Source organism: Sciurus carolinensis, chromosome X (genome assembly GCF_902686445.1).
Source record: "Sciurus carolinensis chromosome X, mSciCar1.2, whole genome shotgun sequence".
Lineage (NCBI taxonomy): Eukaryota > Metazoa > Chordata > Mammalia > Rodentia > Sciuridae > Sciurus > Sciurus carolinensis.
In genome coordinates, this window is record NC_062232.1 from 58275767 (window position 1) to 58293601 (window position 17835).

The 17835-nt window shown below is 38.3% G+C and overlaps 1 non-coding gene across 1 annotated transcript; it reads right to left on the bottom strand.

Moving 5' to 3' along the window:
- Nucleotides 1-5181: 5181 nt before the first annotated feature.
- Nucleotides 5182-5252, bottom strand: Trnav-cac (transfer RNA valine (anticodon CAC)). Its single transcript has one exon. It is a non-coding gene; the product is annotated as a tRNA-Val (tRNA).
- Nucleotides 5253-17835: the final 12583 nt, after the last annotated feature.

Below are 17835 nucleotides of genomic sequence, written 5' to 3' on the forward strand. Positions count from 1 at the left end.
TAAGATCATCCAGCCTTTTCATTCTGAATAAAGCACTCCCAATACTTCCAAAATTTATTTTAAGGTGTCTCAGGTGATTGCTGATGCTTCACTTGCTCAAGTAACACATCTCATCTCACTATAGCAGACATTACTCTGAGATTGCCTGTGCCCCCTCTTTCTGAGAGATCTAAGCATTTCCTGAATGATGCTCAGCAGGAGGGAAAATGGGATATCTCACCTGGTTTCAGGAAAGTACATGAAAAGGACAGAGTGAGGGCAACTAAGAATGCTACAGCTTGCCTGCTTTCAGAAATCAGGACCTTGAACAGGCTAATGCTTTACTGCATCAACATTTGTATTCACCTAAGACACACAAAAGCACAGTACAGAACAGAGCCTTGATAACTCAAGTACAGTCCAGAGACCAATGTTCATCACACTGTGCATGTGTTATGAATGCATGTCTAAGTTTCTGGAAAGTTCAGCTCTTGTGGTGGGTAAGAGCCAGAACACTGGCAATTGCAGTAGTTCTCAAACTTGAGTATGTCTAGAATCATGTGAAAGGTGCCCCCAACCCACAGTTTCTGATTCAGTATCTAGGCTTTGCACTATCCAGGAGCTCCCAGGTGATGCTGCCGCCACTGCTCTGGGAACCACATTGGACTAGAGATGAAGCTGCCTGAAACTATGGCCGTTTTCATTGAATCCCAGTTAAGCTGCTTCAACTATCTCAGTTAGCTTCCTCATATCTAGAATGGAAATAGTTGAAGTATCAGTGTTCCCATGTCACTGTGACGATGAAATGAGGGAATATAGAGGAAGCCAGCAAGTGGTAAATCCAGAATGGATATAGGCAATTATTGGCACATATCAAAAGATACCATGGCAGATATTTTGTCTTCCTTTAACCACCTCCTTCCCATCACTATAGTGAATTCAGGAATATAGTAAGGTAGCTAAATTATATGCAAAGTAATGGATAATCCGAAATCTCATTCAGAACAAAAAGGACAAATCCTCTCATAGCCTGTATTTGGAGAAGAGGCAGGTGCTGAGTGTAGAAAAGGAATTGGAAGTCATAGTCAAGTGGAACCCACCATCTAATATGAACGAGCCAGGACTTGCCACTGCCACTTGCCACTGTTAAGTCCTGGTGACTTAACCGCTTGAGTGACCTTGATATTCCAATGTAAGGCAAATAGGGTGGGGCCTGTAACAGGGCATGAAGAACTCTCTCCATGCTCTACCTTATACTATAGCAACCCACCAACCCACCTACCTCCTGCCCACACCCTTTCTCACCTATTCAGGCCATTCACCCTGCCTTGTCTACTTACACTTCTTTTGCCTCACACCCAATTTTCTCAGGTCATTTGCTCAAAGATCCCTGGATATTGACTCAGCTTTCCTCAATCTTAAAGTGGCAACCCTTTCAGGGTCCCTAGATTTTAGGTTTCCCTTCACTATGCATTCCATGCCTGAAAAGAAACAGATCTAGTGATGGATGTTCAGCTTCTAAACTCTTTGCCTTCCTTCAGACCACGGTTGACTGAGAAGATCTTGCTGCCCACAACCCAATATGTACTTATAATTTATTTTACTTGAACTACGATGCTGTTGCCATCTTAGATTCACCTTCACCCAGAGCCATGGAATTCCTGAAAAAAATCACAGTTCCAGAAACTCAGGAGGTTGAGGCAGGAACATCAAAAGTTCCAGGACAGCCTCAGCATTATATTGAGGCCCTAAGCAACATAGCCAGACCAGTCTCAAAATAAAAAAGGACTGGGGGAATAGCTCACTGGTAGAGTGCCCACGCGAAAGATTAAAAAAAAAAAAAATCAGTTCTGGTCAGTTGTGCCAAACCTTTGAAGTGTTGTGACAGCTTAGTACATACTGTACTGTGGACCAATAACAAACATTCTTAGGGGGTGGGGTGGGGTAGAAGGGATTGCATCCAGAGGCACTTAAACACTGAGCCAATTCCCAGACCTTTTTATGTCTTATTTTGAGACAGGGCCTCGCTCAATTGCTGAGGCTGGCTTTGAACTTGCAATCCTCCTGCCTCAGTCTCCTGAGCTGCTGGGATTACAGGATTGCTCCACTGAGGCCCACCCATACATATCAAACTCTTAACCACAATTAAAATTCCACTCGCTTTCCACAGATAGTACTAGAAGTCTGTCTCTGACACACCCCATTCAGTGATGGCAAAGTCCCATAGTAACCTAATCTGAAAGGCAAAGATCCCAGGCCCCTTAGAGAAATAAGGCCAAAAGGGAATGTAGGTCACAAAAAGCAAGAGAACCAGGCTTGTCCAGCCTCTGGACTCTCTGAAATTCAGTGTAAAGAGGACTTTAACCTATGTGCTCTAAGCCCTAACGAGCAGCTTTTGTTGTCAAGCCTCTAATACTGGCACTTCCCATTCCACTAAGCTCTTTTACTTTGAAGTTTCTGTTCTTATGTTAGTTTTGAGAGTCTAGGAGCAGCTGCAGGTAATGCATCAGCAAACTTATCGATACTTTGTGGTAAAGTAAGTCTCTGATGGTAAGGCAGGAGACGATGTAAAATCAGGAAGAAGCCTGTGCTCTCATTAAGGTCATCAAAGCCAAGCAGGATCATTAATCATAATGCCTTCAACTGTCACTTCTCCAAGAAACGGAATCTCAACACCTAGTCTAAATGGAGACACGTGCACCACATTGCATTCTCAATATCAGCCGGTTTCATTTTCCTACTGTACTTTCTCACTAGCTGAAATGACAAATGACGTGGATAATTTGCTTATTGATTAGTCTCCACCCATTGGGATGAATGGTCCCCGAGAACTGGGCCCTGTGTACTTGAGGTCTAGGTGTCCAGGTCTGCTACATTCCAGAGTGTTCTCTGAATGCGTTTCATGACCCAAGGGATGTGTGGACCCTTAGACGAGGCTCCAGGAGAGCAAGCTTTCTCTTTCCCCCACTCAAGCACCCGGCCCCTGGGTGAAACCCACTGATAAAACGGGAGAAACTTCCCGCCAAGCAGCTGCCAAACATCACTGCCAGGAGAACTCCGTGGCCACGTGGACTGAGCTCGTCCACCTCGGCATTATCCCTCAAGATGACACTCAGGGCACAGGATTAAGGCCTTCCTCCTTGTCGCTCTATTCCGCGCAGTAAAGTCCGCTACCGCGAAGAGCAGAAAACCGCTCACGGCTCACGCGCGAGTTCGGAGAAGCACTCCGAACCCCGCACGATCCTCATAACACACGTCCACACGGCCCAGCAGCCACCGCCCTGCCACTGCCGGCACCGCTGCCCTTGAACAGCAGGAACTTCCTGCCGCTATTGCTATGGCTTCCGGGTCGGACTTGACGAGACCATTTCCGCAATCGCAAACGGACTTCCGGGCACCCCCACATAGGTGGAGGGGCTCCTGGTTGGACAGCAGTCGCTTGATTCTCCTGGTGTATCTTGTCCCTTTACTTCATTGGGTTACGTTGGGTCGAAAGAGCGGAAATCGGGTGGAAAGGGAACGTCATCCTGAACTTTTTTCTTCGCTGAGTGAAACTTTGGACGTTAGGTGGCAGTAAGACACCACTCAAGTGCGCCACTTGGCTCCTGCCCCGCCCTTTGCGTTTGAAAAAAAGTTGTGTTCGTTTAAAAACTCGTGTTTTTTAGGTGGTGTACTTCATTCTTCCTTTTTCTTTCTCTTTTCAAAAACAGATTAGTCTCTTAATGGTGAGAATTATTATCAATAGCCCTTTGTAGTATACAGCAAGACGAAGTGTTCGGAGTTGTTCAGTTTCTGTGTGTCTTTGTGTATAGATACATACATGTATGCAAGTTTTTTTTTTTTTTTGGGTGCTGGGGATGGAACCCAGGGCCTTGTGCTTACAAGGCAAGCACTCTACCAACTGAGCTATCTCCCCAGCCCCAATGTATGCAAGTTTTATGGTTAGTGCATTATAGTTACACATAATCGTAGGTAATAGTGAGGTTCATTTGGACATATTCATAAATGCACATAACATCGCTTTTCTTCCCTTCAATCCCCAGTGTTCCCTCTTTCCCTCCTGGTCCTGATCACCTTCCTCTACTCTATTAGTCTTTTTTCTATTTTTTTAAATGTTTAAATTCGTGTATTCCAGTTATATACCAATTCGGAATGTATTGTGATATATTCAAACATGCCCTTAGTGTAATTGGATCAAACTCATACCCAAATTCTTTCCCCACTCCTCCCCTTCTCTCTCCCCCTTGGTCCCCAGCTTCTACTCTAGTGATCTCCCTTCTATTTTTTCCTGGGATTCCCGTTTTTAATTTATTTTTTCTCTCTCTCTAGCTTCAACATGAGAGAGAAACATCTGACTCTTGACTTTCTGTGATTGACTCTTTCTCTTAGTATAATGTTCTCTAGTTCCATCCATCCATCCATGTACCAGCAAATGACAGAATTTCATTGTATTGCTGAATACAACTCTCTCTCCCGCTCTCTCTCTCTCTCTCTGTCTCTCATGCGTATATATATATATATATATATATATATATATATATATATATAATGCCATATTATCTTTATTCATCTATTGAAGGGCACCTTGTCTCAGTTCCATAACATGACTATTGTGGATTGTAGTGCTTCATCTTGAGTATGTGTGCATCACTATAGTGTGTTGGTTTTAGTGTTTTGCTTGTGTTTTAAATAAATATGGAATAATTGGATAGTTGGGCAGTAGTGGTTCCATTTGTAATCTTTTGAAGAATGTCCATACTGCTTTCCAACGTGATTGTACTAATTTGTAGTCCCACCAATAATTTATGATTCTACTCTTTTCCCCACATCTTCACCAGCAATTATTGTTATTTGTGTGCATTTTTTAACAACCTCAGAATTTTTCTTTTGGCAGGCAAATATAGGTGTTATTTGTGTTCTTGATGATTGCCATTCTAACTGGGGCGAGATGAAATTTCAGTGTCGTTTTCATTGGCATCTCTACGATTGCTGAGGGTGTGGAACATTCTTTGGTAACATTTGTAGACTATTTGTATTTCTCTTTTGAGAGAAATGTGTTTAGTTCCTTTTCCCATTTATAGAATGGTTTATTGGGTTTTTTTAGGGGGCAGTCTTTATATATTCCAGTTATTAATCTGTTGGAAGAGTAATTGGCAAATTTTTCTCCCTTTTTGTAGGTTCTTTCATATCATTTTTTTGGGGGGGTGCCGCCGGGGATTGAACCCAGGACCTTCTGCTTGTGAGGCAAACACTCTACCAACTGAGTTATATCCCCAGCCCTCATCTCATTTATTAATTCTTGGTTTTATTTTGTGAGATTTAGGAGTCCTATTAAGGAATTCAGCACCTACACAGATGTGTTGGAGTGTAGCCCTTATGTTTTTCTCTACTATTTTCACTGTTTCTAGTCTAATTCCTAGGCCTTTGATCCATTTTGAATTGATTTTTGTGCAGTATGAGAGATAGATATTTAGTTTCATTCTTTTACAAATGGATATTCAGTTTCCCAAGCACCATTTTTAAAAAAAAGGCTATCTTTTGTCCAGCTCATGTTTTTACCACCTTTGTCAAGGATCAGATGACTGTATTTATGTGGATTTTTCTCTGTGTCTTCTGGTCTATTCCATTGGTCTTCACATCTGTTTTTATGCTAACATGCTGCTGGTTTTGTTATCATATCTCATACTATAATTTGATAGCAGTTATTGTGATGCCTCCAGGCTTGCACTTGTTTATGATTTCTTTGGGTATTCTGGGTCTTTTTATTCTTCCATATAAATTTTAGGACTTTTTCTATTCTGTGAAGGATATGTTTTTTTTTTTTTTGAAAAGTTAAAAATTCCTTAATTTTTTATTCCTGGTACTACTACCACAATTTACAGGCTAATATACCTGATATAATGAAAAGAAAAAGAAAAAGACAAAGCTACAACAGATAAAAAACCTCAGGATGTACATCTAATTAACACTACATTACATTAATCAATAGCTGCACTTTTTGCAAACTGAGGCTATGACAGTCCTGAACAAGAAGGGTTTCCTGTTTAAGCTGCAGTAACTGTTCTGACTATGGATCATTGTTTCTTCTGTGGCAAATTTTTACAGTTCCTCTAATGCATTTTGGGACGACTGTCTCAAAGTAACCTGCAGCTTTCCTGACAACTCCTCGCTCTCTCTCCTGCTAAGAACTGTAGCCCTTTTCTGCTGTTTTTAAAACCTTCTGCTACCATATCCACCACTTCCACCACCAGATCCATAACCACCACCATAGGGACTGCCAGAGCTTCTTCCACCAAAACTTCATCATGGGTCCATAATTAGATTGCTGTTGTCCACTGTAATTTCCAAAATCATAGTTCCCACCACCACCATAGTTACCACCACCAAAATTTCCTCCTTCATTGTAACCATCATATCCTCCTCCTCCACCACCATATCCACCACCTTGGTTTCCATATCCTGGTCCACCACCACCATAGCACCCTCTACTACTATAACCAGGACCACCACCATAGTCGCCACCATCACCATATTTTGATGGGGACTGCATTAAATCTATAGATTGCTTTTGGTATTGTGGTCATTTCAACAACATTAATTCTATCTACCTATGGACATGGTAGTGTTAAGGGCTAGACAGATGCTGATGGTGGGAACATGAAGTTAAGGGAATAAATTCTATAAAATGGCCCCACTATGGTGACTCCTACATGCTTTTTTTTCCAAGAAGCAATTTACCTAAAGCTCTGCCTGTCCTAAGTGTACAGACTATGTCACATTTCTCAGCAAACTACCTGTTATCTGCAAGAGAAATTCAGTCCCGAAATAATGCCAATAAGAGGAATCCAAGTTACCCTGAAGATGGTAAGTTTTGTGACCATTTTCATAGACCAGATCCTGAAACTCAGGGAGATAAGGATAATTTCTCCTAACCATAAAATCGCTAAGAATGTATGGTTAAGAATCCAATTAGAGCTGGTCTAAAAAGTTAAGAGGTGGCCCTAGGTGGGACTCTGGAAACTTCTCTGGGGTCCCCAATAAAACTGGTGTGCAGGAGGGGCCCATTGTGCCTCTCCTTGCTGAGATGACCCAGTTTCTCCCTTGCAAGTGTCTCCTTTCCCTTTTCCTATCCCTTCAATAAATTTACCCCTGGTGCTGGGCATATAGCTCAGTTGGTAGAGTGCCCTCCTTGAATGTATAAGGCCCTGAGTTCAAACCCTCAGTATCCACAAGAATACAAAAAGGAAGAAACTCATTCTTGTTACTGGGTGTGACATGTCTGAAATCTTTCTAACTTGATCACAAGAATTAGGGTTTGAAGGTGGTTCTAAGTGTTGCCTCAGTCCCAGGGCACTGAGCTAACTCCACAGCCCTTTTATTTTTAAATTTTTATTTACTTTGAACCAGGGTCTCACTACCTTGCTTAGGGTCTTGCTAAATTTATGAGGCTGGCCTTAAACTTGTGATCATCATGCCTCACCTCTCAAATCACGGGTTTGTGGGCACATGACACTGTACCTAACATCTAAAAGTTTGTTGTTTTTTTCTTCAATTTCTCCCCAGATTTATTGTAGAATATTTTTGTCATTCAAAAGTGAATTATTTATTCTCCAAGTATTAAAATGGTTTCTGTTTTCAAGTTGTTAATAATTTCAAATTTCATTCCATTATGATCTGATGTAATACAAGGAATAATCTTTATATTTTCATATTTTCTAAGGCTTACTTTGTGTCAAAATATATGATCTAGTTGGGCACGGTGGTGCAAGTCTGTAATCCCAGTGGCTCAGGTAATAGAGGCAGGAGGATCAAGAGTTCAAAGAAAGCCTCAGCAATTTACTGAGACCCTAAGCAATATGTGTGGTGTGTGTGTGTGTGTGTGTGTGTGTGTGTGTAGCTTATATATATGTTTATATATAATATATAATACCAACTTATATATGTGTGTGTGTGTATATATATGTATATATAAAATGGATTATATATATAATCTATTTTGAAAAAGTTCCATGAGCTGCAAAGGAAAAAGTATGTTCTATCTTTGGGTGGAATATTTATAGATGTCTGTTAGGTCCATTTGCTTTATAGATATAATTTTGTAGGGGTTCTGCCACGTCCAGCATGGGTGAGGGAAAGGGTTTTTGTGGAGGAGGTGCCTGCTGTAGATTAATCACTATGAAGCTTATTTAATAGAATAAACACAGGAGACAATTATCTTTTTAAATCGAAGGGGGTGTGATGAATTGAACCATGCTAAGATCTGGCTTCCAACAACATGGAGAAGTCTACCTTCTCTTTATTTATAGCCATACAGGTAAAGGGGGACCAAGAGGAGCTTCTTCTCTGAGGAACAGGATGGGGTGGAGTAAGGAAGCCATTTGCTTTAGCAGGCCATCCCAGAACAATCAGCATTTCCTCAGGCTCTGCAGTCCATCGCATACCCAGGCTATCTGAAACAGTCTCTCAGGACTGCCTGTTCCTGGAGTCAGATTTCCCTGTCCCATGGCTCAGCCAATCCTGATTCTGCTTGTCATGGATGGCTTCCTACATAATTTGGATTAGAAGTGTGTTTTTTGATTTTACATATGGAAGAACTATCTCCTCTTGAATGGGGTATGTGGAAAACACCAGGTATTATGTTATTGGGGTCTATCTAGACCTCAAATTCAAGACTGTTTTATATAATAAGGTGCAGCAATGAACAGGGCATAAATATCTTATATCTTATTTTTGGATTTTTGCCTTTTATAGTAGTGGCCTTCCTTGTCTCTTCTGATTAATTTTTGCTTGAAATCCACTTTGTCAGATATAAGAATAGCTAGTACTGTTTGGTTTTCAACTCCATTTACAAGATATATCTTTTTCCATCCTTTTACTTTCAGTCTGTAAATATCTTTGCCTATAAAATGAGTCTCTTTTTTTTAAATTTTATTTTTATTGTAAACAAATGGGATACATGTTGTTTCTCTGTACATGAAGTAAAGGCATACCATTTGTGTAATACTACATTTACATAGGGTAATGTTGTTTGATTCATTCTGTTATTTTTTCCTTCACCCTTGCTCCTCCCACCCCTCTTTTCTCTCTATACAGACCCTCCTTCCTCCATTCTTACCCCTCTCCCACCCCCCATTATGTGTCATCATCCACTTAACAGCGAGATCATTTGTCCTCTGGTTTTTTGAGATTCACTTATCTCACTTAGCATGATATTCTCCAATTTCATCCATTTGCCTGCAAATGCCATAATTTTATTATTCTTTATGGCTAAGTAATATACCATTGTATATATATACCACAGTTTCTTTATACATTCATCAATTGAAGGACATCTAGGTTGGTTACACAATTTAGCAATTATGAAATGAGAAGCTATGAACATTGACGTGGCTGTATCTCTGTAGTATGCTGATTTTAACTCCTTCAGGTATAGGCCAAGGAGTGGGATAGCTAGCTAGGTCAAATGGTGGTTCCATTCCAAGCTTTCTGAGGAGTCTCCACACTGCTTTCCAGAGTGGTTGCACTAATTTACAACCCAACCAGCAATGTATGAGTGTACCTTTTTCCCCACATCCTCGCCAACACCTATTGTTGCTTGTGTTCTTGATAATCACCATTCTAATTGGGGTGAGATGGAATCTTAGGGTAGTTTTAATTTGCATTTCTCTTATTACGAGATGTTGAACATTTTTTCATATATCTCTTGATTGCTTGTAGATCTTCTGTGAAGTGTCTATTCATTTCCTTAGCCCATTTGTCGATTGGGTTATTTGTATTCTTGGTGTAGAGTTTGAATTCTTTATAGATTCTGGAGATTAGTGCTCTATCTGAAGTATGAGTGGCAAAGATTTTCTCCCACTCTGTAGGCTCTCTCTTCACATTGCTGATATTTTCCTTTGCTGAGAGAAAGCTTTTTAGTTTGAATCTATCCCAGTTGTTGATTCTTGCTTTTATTTCTTGTGCCATGGGAGTCCTGTTAAGGAAGTCTGATCCTAGGTTGACATGTTGAAGATTTGGACCTACTTTTTCTTCTATAAGATGAAGGGTCTCTGGTCTGATTCCGAGGTCGTTGATCCATTTTGAGTTGAGTTTTGTGCAGGGTGAGAGATATGGGTTTAGTTTCATTCTATTGCATATGGTTTTCCAGTTTTCCCAGCACTATTTGTTGAAGAGGCTATCTTTTCTCCATTACATATTTTTGGCACCTTTGTCTAGTATGAGAAAATTGTATTTATTTGGGTTTGTGTCCATGTCCTCTATTCTGTACCATTGATCTACCTGTCTATTTTGGTACCAATACCATGCTGTTTTTGTTACTATTGCTTTGTAGTATACTTGAAGTTCTGGTATTACAATACCGCCTGCTTCATTTTTCCTGGTAAGGATTGCTTTAGCTATTCTGGGTTTCTTATTCTTCCAGATGAATTTCATGATTGCTTGCTCTATTTCTATAAGGTACATCATTGGGATTTTAATTGGAGTTCAATTGAATCTGTATAGCACTTTTGGTAGTATGGCCATTTTGACAATATTAATTCTGCCTATCCAAGAACATGGGAGATCTTACCATCTTCTAAGGTTTTCTGTAATTACTTTCTTTAGTGTTCTGCAGTTCTCATTGTAGAGGTCTTTTGCCTCTTTTGTTAGATTGATTCCCAAGTATTTTATTTTTTTCAAGGCTATTGTGAATGGGGTAGTTTTCGTAACTTCTCTTTCTGAAGATTCATCACATGTATAAGAATGCATTGGATTGATGAGCATTAATCTTATATCCTGCTACTTTACTGAATTCACTTATGAGTTCTAAAAGTTTTCTGGTGGAATATCCCGGTTCCTCTAAATATATAATCATGTCATCAGCAAATAGGGATAGTTTGAGTTCTTCTTTTCCTATTCATATGCTTTTAATTTTTTGGTTTGTCTAATTGCTCTGGCTAGAGTTTCAAGGATGATGTTGAATAGAAGTGGTGAAAGAGAGCATCCCTGCCTTGTTCCAGTTTTTTGGGGAATGCTTTCAGTTTTTCACCATTTAGAATGATATTGGCCATGGGCTTATTATAGATGACCTTTACAATGTTAAGGAATGTTCCCACTATCCCTATTTTTTCTAGTGTTTTGAGCATGAAGGGGTGCTGTATTTTATCAAATGCTTTTTCTGCATCTATCGAAATAATCATGTGATTCTTGACTTTAAATCTGTTGATATGGTGAATGACATTTATTGATTTCCTGATGTTGAACCAACCTTGCATCCCTGGAATAAAACCCACTTGATCGTGGTGCACTACCTTTTTAATATATCTTTGTATGTGATTTGCTAAGATTTTGTTGAGAATTTTTGCGTCGATGTTCATTAAGGATGTTGGTTTGAAATTTTCTTTCCTGGATGTGTCTCTGTCTGGTTTAGGTATCAGGGGATATTGGATTCATAGAATGAGTTTGGGAGGATTCTTCTCTTTCATGGAATACTTTTAGGAGTATTGGAATGAGCTCTTCTTTAAAGGTTTTGTAGAACTTGGCTGAGAAACCCATCTTGTCCCGGACTTTTCTTTGTTGGTAGTCTTTTGATGACTTCTTCTATTTCATTACTTGAAATTGATCTATTTAAATTGTGTATGTCCTCCTGGTTCAGTTTCGGTAATTCATATGTCTCTAGAAATCTGTTGATGTCTTCGAGATTCTATTTTTGTTGGAGTATAGATTTTCTAAATAGCTTCTAATTATATTTTGTATTTCAATCATGTCGGTTGTGATATTCTTGCTCATTCTGGTTTGTTTGTTTTTTGCGGTGCTGGGGATCAAACCCAGGGACTTGTGCTTGCAATGAAAGCACTCTACCAACTGAGCTATCTCCCCAGCCCCTGTTCTTGCTCATTCTGAATTTTAGTAATTTGAGTTTTCTCTCTCCTTCTCTTTGTTAGTGTGGCTAAGGGTTTACCAATTTTGTTTATTTACAAAGACCAACTATTTATTTTGTCAATTTTTTCTATTGTTTCTTTTGTTTCAATTTTGTTGATTTCAGCTCTGATTTTAACTATTTCCTGTCTTCTACTACTTTTGGTGCTGCTCTGTTCTTCTTTTTCTAGGGCTTTGAGCTGTAGTGTTAGGTCATTTATTTGTTGATTTTTTCTTCTTTTATTGAATGCACTCCATGAAATAAATCTTCCTCTAAGTACTGCTTTCATAGTGACCCAGAGATTTTGATATGATGTGTCTTTGTTTTCATTTACTTCTAAGAATTTTTTATTTCCCTCCTGATGTCTTCTGTTATCCATTCATCATACAATAGCGTATTATTTAATCTCCACGTGTTGGAGTAGTTCTGTTTTTTATTCTGTCATTTATTTCTAATTTCATTCCATTATGATCTGATAGAATACAAGGTAGTATCTCTATCTTCTTGTACTTTCTAACATTAGCTTTGTGGCATAGAATATGGTCTATTTTAGAGAAGGATCCATATGCTGCTGAGATGGAAGTGTATTCGCTATTTGTTGGATGGTATAGTCTATAAATGTCTGTTAAGTCAAGATTATTGATTGTGTTATTGAGATCTATGGTTTCTTTGTTCAATTTTTGTTTGGAAAATCTGTCCAGTGGTGAGAGAAGCATGTTAAAATCACCTAGTATTATTGTGTTGTGGTCTATTTGATTTCTGGAATTGAGAAGGATTTCTTTGACGTACATTGATGAGCCACTGTTTGGGGCATAGATATTTATGATTGTTATGTCTTGCTGATTTATGCTTCCCTTAAGCAGTATGAAATGTCCTTCTTTATCTCTTCTAACTTTGGCTTCAAGTCCACATTATCTGATATGAGGATGGATACTCCAGCTTTTTTCTGAGTCCACGTGCATGGTATGTTTTTCCCATCCTTTCACCTTTAGTCTGTGGGTATCTCTTTCTATGAGATGAATCTCTTACAGGCAGCCTATTGTTGGATCTTTCTTTTTAATTCAATCTGCCAGTCTATGTCATTTGATTGATACATTCAGGCCATTAACATTCAGGGTTATTATTGAGATATGATTTGTATTCCCAGTCATTTGGCTCATTTTTCTTTTTTGACACGACTTGGTTTCTCCTTTATTTGGCTATTCCTTTAGACTAGTTCCTCCCTTTGCTGATTTCATCGTTGTTTTTCATCTCTTCCTCACGGAGTATTTTGCTGAGAATGTTCTGTAATGCCGGCTTTCTTTTTTTTTTTTTAATTTATTTTTTTTAATTTATTTTTTTTATTGTTGTACACAAATGGGATACATGTTGTTTCTGTTTGTACATGGCGTAAAGGCATACCATTTGTGTAATCATAAATTTACATAGGGTGATGTTTGATTCATTGTTATTTTTTTCCCTTCCCCCCACCCCTCCCACCCCTCTTTTCCCTCTAAACAGTCCTTCCTTCCTCCATTCTTGCCCCCCTCCCTAAACCTAACTCTAACCCTAACACTCACTCTTCCCACCCCCCATTATGTGTCCTCATCCACTTATTAGCGATATCATTCTTCCTTTGGGTTTTTGAGATTGGCTTATCTCACTTAGCATGATATTCTCCAGTTTCATCCATTTGCCTGCAAATGCCATAATTTTATCATTCTTTATGGCAGAGTAATATTCCATTGAATATATATACCACATTTTCTTTATCCATTCATCAATTGAAGGACATCTAGGTTGGTTCCACAATCTGGCTATTGTGAACTGAGCAGCTATGAACATTGATGTGGCTGTATCTCTGTAGTATGCTGATTTTAAGTCCTTTGGATATAGGCCAAGGAGTGGGATAGCTGGGTCAAATGGTGGTTCCATTCCAAGTTTTCTAAGGAGTCTCCACACTGCTTTCCAGAGTGGCTGCACTAATTTGCAGCCCCACCAGCAATGTATGAGTGTACCTTTCTCCCCACATGCTCGCCAACACCTGTTGTTGCTTGTATTCTTGATAATCGCCATTCTAATTGGGGTGAGATGGAATCTTAGGGTGGTTTTGATTTGCATCAAATCAAATAAGAGATATTACTAGAGATGTTGAACATTTTTCCATATGTTTCTTGATTGCTTGTAGATCTTCTTCTGTGAAGTGTCTATCCATTTCCTTAGCCCATTTGTCGATTGGATTATTTGCATTCTTGGTGTAGAGTTTTTTGAGTTCTTTATAGATTCTGGAGATTAGCGCTCTATCTGAAGTATGATTGGCAAAGATTTTCTCCCACTCTGTAGACTCTTTCTTCGCATTGCTGATAGTTTCCTTTGCTGAGAGAAAGCTTTTTAGTTTGAATCTATCCCAGTTATTAATTCTTGCTTTTATTTCTTGTGCTATGGGGGTCCTGTTGGGGAAGTCTGGTCCTAAGTCGACATGTTGAAGATCTGGACCTACTTTTTCTTCTATAAGATGCAAGGTCTCTGGTCTGATTCCAAGATCCTTAATCCATTTTGAGTTTAGTTTCGTGCATGGTGAGAGATATGGGTTTAGTTTCATTCTGTTGCATATGGATTTCCAATTCTCCCAGCACCATTTGTTGAAGAGGCTATCTTTTCTCCATTGCATATTTTTGGCCCCTTTGTCTAGTATGAGAAAATTGTATTTATTTGGGTTTGTATCTGTGTCCACTATTCTGTACCATTGATCCACCTTTCTATTTTGGTACCAATACCATGCCGTTTTTGTTACTATTGCTTTGTAGTAGAGTTGAAGATCTGGTATTGCGATCCCCCCTGCTTCACTCTTTCGGCAAAGGATTGCTTTAGCTATTCTGGGTTTTTTATTCTTCCAGATGAATTTCATAATTTCTTGCTCTATTTCTGTAAGGTACATCATTTGGATTTTAATTGGAATTGCATTGAATCTGTATAGAACTTTTGGTAGTATGGCCATTTTGACAATATTAATTCTGCCTATCCAAGAACATGGGAGATCTTTCCATCTTCTAAGGTGTTCTTTAATTTCTTTCTTTAGTGTTCTGTAGTTCTCATTGTAGAGGTCTTTCACCACTTTTGTGAGATTGATTCCCAAGTATTTTATTTTTTTCGATGCTATTGTGAATGGGGTAGTTTTCCTAATTTCTCTTTCTGAAGATTCATCACTTATGTATAAAAATGCATTAGATTTATGTGCTTTGATATCATATCCCGCTACTTTACTGAATTCACTTATAAGTTCTAAAAGTTTTCTGGTGGAATTTCTTGGTTCCTCTAAGTATATAATCATATCATCAGCAAATAGGGATAGTTTGAGTTCTTCTTTTCCTATTTGTATCCCTTTAATTTCTTTGGTGTGTCTAATTGCACTGGCTAGAGTTTCAAGGACGATATTGAATAGAAGTGGTGAAAGAGGGCATCCCTGCCTTGTTCCAGTTTTTAGGGGGAATGCTTTCAGTTTTTCACCATTTAGAATGATATTGGCCATGGGCTTAGCATAGATGGCCTTTACAATGTTAAGGAATGTTCCCACTATCCCAATTTTTTCTAAAGTTTTGAGTATGAAGGGGTGCTGTATTTTATCAAATGCTTTTTCTGCATCTATCGAAATAATCATGTGATTCTTGACTTTACGTCTATTGATATGGTGAATTACATTTATCGATTTCCTGATGTTGAACCAACCTTGCATCCCTGGGATGAAACCCACTTGATCATGGTGCACTATCTTTTAATATGTTTTTGTATGCAATTTGCTAAAATTTTGTGGAGAATTTTTGCGTCGATGTTCATTAAGGATATTGTTCTAAAATTTTCTTTCCTCAATGTGTCTTTGTCTGGTTTAGGTATCAGGGTAATATTGGCTTCATAGAATGAGTTTGGGAGGGTTCCCTCCTCTTCTATTTTATGGAATACTTTGAGAAGTATTGGAATGAGCTCTTCTTTAAAGGTTTTGTAGAACTCGACTGAGAACCCACCTGGTCCTGGACTTTTCTTTGTTGGTAGGCTTTTGATGACTTCTTCTATTTCATTACTTGAAATTGGTCTATTTAAATTGTGTATGTCCTCCTTGTTCAGTTTAGGCAATTCATATGTCTCTAGAAACCTGTTGATGTCTTTGAAATTTATATTTTGTTGGAGTATAGAGTTTCAAAATAGCTTCTAATTATGTTTTGTATTTCAGTCGTGTCTGTTGTGATATTTCCTTGTTCATTCCGAATTTTAGTGATTTGGGTTTTCTCTCGTCTTCTCTTTGTTAGTGTGGCTAAAGGTTTATCAATTTTGTTTATTTTTTCAAAGAACCAACTATTTATTTTGTCAATTTTTGTATTGATTCTTTTGTTTCAATTTCGTTGATTTCAGCTCTGAGTTTAACTATTTCCTGTCTTCTACTACTTTTGGTGTTGGTCTTTTTCTTTTTCTAGGGCTTTGAGCTGTAGTGTTAGGTCGTTTATTTGTTGAGTTTTACTTCTTTTATTAAATGCGCTCCATGAAATAAATTTTCCTCTAAGTACTGCTTTCATAGTGTCCCAGAGATTTTGATATGATGTTTCTTTGTTCTCATTTACCTCTAAGAATTTTTTAATTTCCTTCCTAATATCTTCTGTTATCCATTCATCATATAATAGCATATTGTTTAATCTCCAGGTGTTGGAGTACTTTCCATTTTTTACTCTTTCATTTATTTCTAACTTCAATCCATTATGATCTGATAGAATACAAGGTAGTGTCTCTATCTTCTTGTATTTGCTAACATTAGCTTTGTGACATAATATATGGTCTATTTTAGAGAAGGATCCATGTGCTGCTGAGAAGAAAGTGTATTCGCTCTTGGTTGGATGGTATATTCTATAAATGTCTGTTAAGTCTAAATTATTGATTGTGTTATTGAGATCTATGGTTTCTTTGTTCAATTTTTGTTTGGAAGATCTGTCCAGTGGTGAGAGAGGCGTGTCAAAATCACCAAGTATTATTGTGTTATGGTCTATTTGGTTTCTAAATTTGAGAAGGATTTGTTTAACATACATGGATGAGCCACTGTTTGGGGCATAGATGTTTATGATTGTTATATCTTGCTGATTTATGCTTCCCTTAAGCAGTATGAAATGTCCTTCCTTATCCCTTCTGACTAACATTGGCTTGAAGTCCACATTATCTGAAATGAGTATGGATACTCCAGCTTTTTTGCTGAGTCCTGTGCATGCTATGTTTTTCCCCATCCTTTCACCTTTAGTCTATGGGTATCTCTTTCTATGAGGTGAGTCTCTTGCAGGCAACATATTGTTGGAGCTTTCTTTTTAATCCAATCTGCCAGTCTATGTCTTTTGATTGATGAATTCAGGCCATTAACATTCAGGGTTATTATTGAGATATGATTTGTGTTCCCGGTCATTTGGTTCATATTTAAAATTTTATTTATTTATTTATTTATTTTTTCACACATCTTGGTTCCTCCTTTATTTGACAGTTCCTTTAGGATAATTCCTCCCTTTGCTGATTTGCTTCTTTGTTTTTTATTTCTTCCTCATGGAATATTTTGATGAGAATATTCTGTAATGCTGGCTTTCTTTTTGTAAATTCTTTTAGCTTTTGTTTATCATGGAAAGATTTTATTTCATCGTCAAATTTGAAGGTAAGTTTTGCTGGGTATAAGATTCTTGGTTGGCATCCATTTTCTTTCAGAGCTTGAAAAATGTTGTTCCAGGCCCTTCCAGCTTTTAGGGTCTGGATTGAAAAATCTGCTGATATCCGTATTGGTTTCCCCCTGAATGTAATTTGATTCTTTTCTCTCACAGCCTTTAAAATCTGTCTTTATTTTGGATGTTAGGTATTTTCATTATAATGTGCCTTGTGTGGGTCTGTTGTAATTTTGTGTATTTGGAGTCCTATAAGCCTCTTGGACTTGATTTTCCATTTCATTCTTCAGATTTGGGAAATTT